The sequence below is a fragment of the Sminthopsis crassicaudata genome, chromosome 5 (assembly GCF_048593235.1).
Source record: "Sminthopsis crassicaudata isolate SCR6 chromosome 5, ASM4859323v1, whole genome shotgun sequence".
NCBI lineage: Eukaryota > Metazoa > Chordata > Mammalia > Dasyuromorphia > Dasyuridae > Sminthopsis > Sminthopsis crassicaudata.
Window position 1 is genome coordinate 17415868 of NC_133621.1, and position 6707 is coordinate 17422574.

The following is a 6707-nucleotide window of genomic DNA, read 5'->3' on the forward strand; positions in this document are numbered from 1 at the left end:
GGGAGGGGAGGGGGAGAGGGAGAGAGAGAGGGAGAGAGAGAGGGGGAGAGGGAGAAGGAGAGAGAGAGAGAGAGAGGAGAGAGAGAGAGAGAGAGAGGAGAGAGAAGAGAGAGAGAGACAGAGAGAGAGAGAGACGAGAGAGAGAGAGACAGAGAGAGAGAGAGACAGAGAGAGAGAGACAGAGAGAGAGACAGAGAGAGAGAGACAGAGACAGAGACAGAGACAGAGACAGAGACAGAGACAGAGAGAGAGGGAGAGGGAGAGGGAGAGAGAGACAGAAAAAGAGAGAGAGGGAGAGGGAGAGAGAGATAGATAGAGAGACAGAGAAAGAGAGAGAGGGAGAGGGAGAGAGAGAGAGAGAGAGAGAGAGAGGAGAGAGAGAGAGACAGAGAGACAGAGAGACAGAGACAGACAGAGAGACAGAGAGACAGAGACAGAAAGAGAGAGACAGAGAGACAGAGAAAGAGAGAGAGATGGAAAGGGAGAGAGAGAGGGGGGGGAGGGGGAGGGGAGGGGGAGAGGGAGGAGAGAGAGAGGGAGAGAGAGAGGGGGAGAGGGAGAGAGAGAGAGAGAGAGAGAGAGAGAGAGAGAGAGAGAGAGAGAGAGAGAGAGAGAGAGAGAGAGAGAGAGAGAGAGAGAGAGCCCAGATTAACAAGCAAGAGGATCAGGAAAGAGTGTGTGATTCAAGTGGCATTTTCAAGGGAGAGGCAGAGATAAAGAGAAAATGAATTCTAAGATGGAGATGGTCAGCTCAAAGGCCCAGTGACAAATTCTGGAATTTTGAGTGAGGAACAAAGGGCGGGTCAGATTGTCTGCATTGCAGAGTGCAGAAAACTAATACAGTGTCTGGAAAGACAGTTGGGTTCAGGGCCCGTTAGGCAGAGGAGCTTGTATTTATTCTAAAGAAATGAAGTCATTAGAGTTGGTTAAATAAAGGAGTCGCATGGACATATCTGTGGTTAAGGAAAACGCTTTGGCAGCAGTCTGTAAAATGGACTGAAGTGGGAAGAGGCTGGAGGCAGGGAGACAGGCTGGGAGGCACTTGCAATAACCGAGGCAGGTGATGAGCATGGAACTCGAGTGGTAGCTGAGTGCATAGACCGAGGGCTTAGATGGTACAGCTGTTGGGAAAGGAAAAATGGCAATGTCTGAGCACCGAATGGCTATGTGGGAGTGAGGGAGAATGAGAAGTCAAGGCTAACGCTGAGATCATTCACCCGAGACACTGGAAGAATCATACGGAAATACAGCCTAGCTAGCTTTTTTTTTTGGGGGGGGGGGGGAGAGACATCACCATAAAACTCTCTTACATTGGTCCACAGATCAAATGTCCCTAAAAATCTCAGGTCTCTTCTAGCTAGAAGAAATCCCAGAATTCATCCAGCCCATCCCTCTTACAGATGAGGCTCCTCATTTGTGAAAGGCCCTATAGTTTATGAGTGGCAAAGATGGGGTTCTGATTCTAAAGTCCCTTGTTCTTTCCAGGACACCATGCTGTGATTGGGAAAGTATGATGGACCATCAGCTGATGTGAGTACCCACCGAGGCACCCATCACCTTCATGTACCAGTGCTCTTGAGTCCCTTGCCCCCTGGTCTGAATCTGTGACTTCCTTGTCTTAGCAAACAACAAAATCCAGGCAGCCCAAAGAATGATTCTTTCAGTATAAGCAGCAATGTTTTTTCTTTTTGTCTTGTTGTTTTAACTTGGAATTTATTTATTTATTTGAATTTTTATTTTCAAAATATCTGCAAAGATGTTTTCAACATTTACCCTTGCAAAACAGTATTCCAAAATTTTCTCCTTCCCTTCCTCCCCTCCCTTAGACAGCAAGTAATCCATTATAGGCTAAACTTGTGCAAGTCTTCTAAATATATTTCCACATTTTTCATGCTGCACAAGAAAAATCAGATCAAAAAAGGGGAAAAAATGAGAAAATGAAAAAAAAGCAAACAACAAAAAAGATGAAAATACTAGGTTGTGATCGGCATTCAGTCCCCATAATCCTCTCTCTGGATGCAGATGGCTCTTTCCATCACAAGTCTATTGCAAGTCACCCCCAGGACCTTAATGGCTGTGCCTAAAAAATGTCCCCATCTCAGAGGATAAGCCTGGTGAAGGGCTCCCCAAACAGACATAGGCAGGAGGTGCTCGAGGTCCTTCCATGGTGGCCTATGCCCAGCTGAATGCTGGCATCCAGAGGATGTGGATTTGAATCCTCCCTCTGACACTTAATATCTTTGAGTCTCTGGACATATCACCTGTCCTTCCTAAGCCTCAGTTTTCTCATCTCTAAAATGGGAATGATGTTGAGTTTGTCCTTCATTTTTGAAGAGGGCCGATAACATTACCTTGGTGATAGCTTGACTTACCAGCGAATTGGATTTAAGTGAGGCAGAGTTTTGCAAAGTTGCCAGCTTTACTCTGTCTTCTGAGTGACGGAAGTCAGTGGCAGGACCAAAGCCAAGATGACTGGCAATGACCCAAGGTGCAATGCGTGACATTGGCGGCTTTGATGTCTGACCAAGCTCTAAGGTCTCCACAGTCCCTGCTTCGGTCACCTTCACGGCCTTTGGAACAAACTGCTCTCCTCTGCCCATTTTGTTGAGAAAGTCTTTACCGGTTTGGGGCAGACATCGCCCTAACTCGCTGACAGGCTGGGGTCCATCAGTTTTTTTGAGATTAATCTCATTGCTCTGCACCTTTTTACCTAGAATATTCTTGCCCTTCCTTTGTTTCTTAGAATCCCTGGTTTCCTTAAGCTCCATCTTCTTCAGGGAAGTTTTCCTGATGCCCTCCCCCAGCAGCATCCTGTAGCCCTATTGTGTATGTACACACACACACACACACACACACACACACACACACCACCTTCAAGAGAATGTAAGCCCTTTGAGAGTAGCTTTTGTTTCACTTTTGTCTTTTTGTTCCAAATAACCCAATGTCTGGCATTTAATAAAGGCTTGCTAATTAACTGAAATGAGATAATAGTTTAAAGAGCTTTGTAGACTTTAAAGTACTATTTAAATGCCACTAGTATTGCCCTTGATGATTCCAGCCTTCCCTTAATATCTCTGGGAGGTATCACGGACACACAATTTTTGTTAATGAAATCAAATTTTTTGGTCCAGACCTATGATTTCATTAGGATAGGAAAACTCCTTTCTACCAACGGGAATCCACATGCTGCAATCACTCTGCAAGAAAAATCACTTGTCCACAGTCACATAACCCGTATGTGTGTCAGAGGTAATGCCTGAATCCAGGGGAGCCTGGGGGAGCAATGGCAGAAAGAGCTGACCAGTGGTTAAATGGGAGAGTGTGGTACAGAAAAAGCTGAAATGGGCTCTATAGCCCCAGGCAGAAAGAATGTCCTGATGTGCTCCAGTGCATGTCAGCAAGTACCAGGACTGGCCCCAAGCCCAGCCCCTTCCTCAGCAAAAACTCCCAGCTCAGGATTTTCCCCATTTGGGATTCAGCTTGAATGTCAACAGAACATTTTAATTTACTTTACTAAATATTTGCTTTGGAGTCAACTTTGCTGCACCCCATCTATTTTAAAAAGTAAGAGATGCTTAAAAGATTTCCATCTTTACGATAATTGATCTGTTAATTCAGTTTAATTCAAAGAGCATTTGTTTTTTTATTTATTAATTTTATAATTATAACATTTTTGACAGTACATATGCATAGGTAATTTTTTACAACATTATCCCTTGTACTCCCTTCTGTTCTGAATTTTCCCCTCCTTCCCTCCACCCCCTCCCCTAGATGGCAGGCATTCCCATACATATTAAATATCTTATAGTATATCCTAGGTACAATATATATGTGCAGAATTGAATTTTGTTGTTGTTGTTGTTGCAAAGGAATTGGATTCAGAAGGTAAAAATAACCTGGGGAGAAAAACAAAAAATGCTCGCAGTTTACACTCATTTCCCAGTGTCCCTTCTCTGGGTGTAGCTGATTCTGATCAATTGGAATTGGATTAGATCTTCTCTATGTTGAAAAAATCCACTTCCATCAGAATACATCCTCATACAGTATCATTGTTGAAGTGTACAGCGATCTTCTGGTTCTGCTCATTTCACTCAGCCTCAGTTCCTGTAAGTCTGTCCAAGCCTTTCTGAATTCATCCTGCTGGTCATTTCTTACAGAGCAATAATATTCCATAACATTCATATACCACAAATTACCCAACCATTCTCCAATTGACGGGCATCCGTTCATTTTCCAGTTTCTGGCCACTACAAAAAGGGCTGCCATAAACATTTTGGCACATACAGGTCCCTTTCCCTTCAAAGAGCATTTATTAAACACCAACTGGGGGTACCAAAAAACAAACAAACAAAACAAACAAACAAACAACAACAACAACAACAAAAACTCCAGTGTCTTTTCTCAGGGAGTTTGCCATTCTACTAGGCAATTACAACAATTTTCCAGATCAAAATAAAATATACTTCCAGAGACAATAAGAGTAGTGGAGATCAATGAAGTTGAGGTGGGTAATGTGGAAAGAAGAGAAAGTTGGGAACTCATAATTTTATAAGATCATAAATTCAGAGCTGTAAAGGGAATTTAGGGACCATGTTACAGGTTAAAAAAACAAACAAACAAACAAACAAAAAACCCAACAACTGAAGTAGAGTGTAACTAGCATAGAATGACATAGCCAATAAGGCAAGATTTGAATTCAGGTCTTTCTAATGGCAAGCTCATTACTCTATCCGCCTACCACCTAGGAAAGGGGAGCTAGCTAGCTAGCTTGTTGGAGCTAGAATTCTGCACTGAAAAGGCAGCAAAATGGACCAATTTGGCTGGGAGTCAGAAGACTACAATGAGAAGGCATAATTTGCAATAAATGGGAAAAGATGGGCAGGAGCCAAATGGTTTTAAGTTCTGATGCCAAAGTGAGCTACTTTAATCTGGAGGGGAGAACAGAGAAGTTACATAGTCAGAATTGTGCTTTGGGAAAGTCACTTCGATGACCCTATGGAGAAGAGATGAGAGGGAAGGAAGACATGAAGCAGAAACGTCAATGAGGAGGTTGTGGAAATGGTGCTGAGAGAGATGAGAGCTTTAAGCTGTGGGGGTGGAGAGCACGTGACTGATGGAGACTGAATGGAGTTGGCTTGGCAACTGGTAGAAGACATGAGGGAAAGGGAGGAGTCCAGCAGAACACCAAGGTGACAAACCTGGTTGACCAGAAGGACCATGATGCTCTCAACACAAGTAGGAAAAGATAGGAAAGGCTGGAAGGAAAAGACGAGTTCTGTCTGAGAGCTTAAGAGAATGTCAGGTGAACGGGTAAGCACAGCAGATGGATTTCTTAAAGGCAACAACTTTCTTTCATTTTCTGCAAATGTGTACAAGGCAATGCATGTTCTGAATGGGCTTTCAACAAATAGGTCCCTTGGAACTTCATTCTAATTTTCAATTGTATTCTATGGTTTAGAGCGCTATAAGGTAATCACTCAAGACCAATTATTGCTCTGTTGCACCTGGGCAATAGGAGGCATCTACTGTTCTAAAAAGGATTCGCTTTTATTTTCTCCAAGTGAAATATTTATTCTATAGCACTTCCATCTTCTTCCAGGAACTTCCTGGAACTTCAGAGCTGAAGGAGACCTTAGCAACTGTCTAACCGCATCCTCATGGAGAAGCAAACGCGGAGACAGGGCGGAGCTTTGTTCAACTTTACACAGTTAGAGATGAAGGTGAGACTGTACTGCCTCAGGGATGCTGGCTCCTCTTCTGGACTTTGCCCACTCACTATACCACAACTGGCATATGAGAATTATTTTAAGGTTATCTAATATTCCCCTTTTTGAAGACAGAACTTTATTATTTAAAAAAAAAAAAGAAAAGGGAGGAAGAATTGAGAAGGGAAAGGAAGGAAGGAAAGAATGAAGGGAAGAGAGGGAGGAAGGAAGGAAGGAGGAAGAGAAGGAGAGAGGAAAAGAGGAAGGAAGGGAGGGAAAAGAAAGAAAGAAAGAAAGAAAGAAAGAAAGAAAGAAAGAAAGAAAGAAAGAAAGAAAGAAAGAAAGAAAGAAAGAAAGAAAGAAAGAAAGAAAGAAAGAAAGAAAGAAAGAAAGAAAGAAAGAAAGAAAAGAAAGAAAGAAAGGAAAGAAAGGAAGAAAGAAAGAAAAAAGGAAAAAAGGAAGAGAGAGAGAAAGGAAGGAGAGAGCGGAGGCAGAGAAGAAAGAAGTAACGCAGTACGGTGGGCAAATACTGGGTTGGAGGGCGGAGGGCCTGTCTCAGCTCTGCTCCCCCGGGGAGCCTGGCGTAAGCCAGAGTTTCTCCGGGCCTCAGTTGCTTCTTCTGTAAAATGCGGGCGGCGGCCCCCGGCCCCTGGCTGGGATCCGGCGTGGGAAAGCCGCTGCCCCGGGGCTGCGCACTTGGTGCGTGCTTAGTAACTGCTGGAGAGTTTTTCGGAGTAGGGGAAGAGCGCAGGTGAGAGCCGGCGCTGCTCCCCCCGCTCCGTGCAGAAATCCCCGCCCGGACTCCCGACGAGGGGGCCGCGCCGGGGAACGAGCGAGCGGCGCCACCGATCGGCCGCCCGACGTGCATCCCGGCCCTTTCCCTAAGGTTTGGGGGAAAGAAGCGCTCGGCTCCCGGACAGGCCCCCGGCTGTGGCGCGGGCTCCCCCCCGAGGGGCTCGCATTGTGACCTGGCGGGGTTCGAGGCTCCGGCCCCAGGTGGGC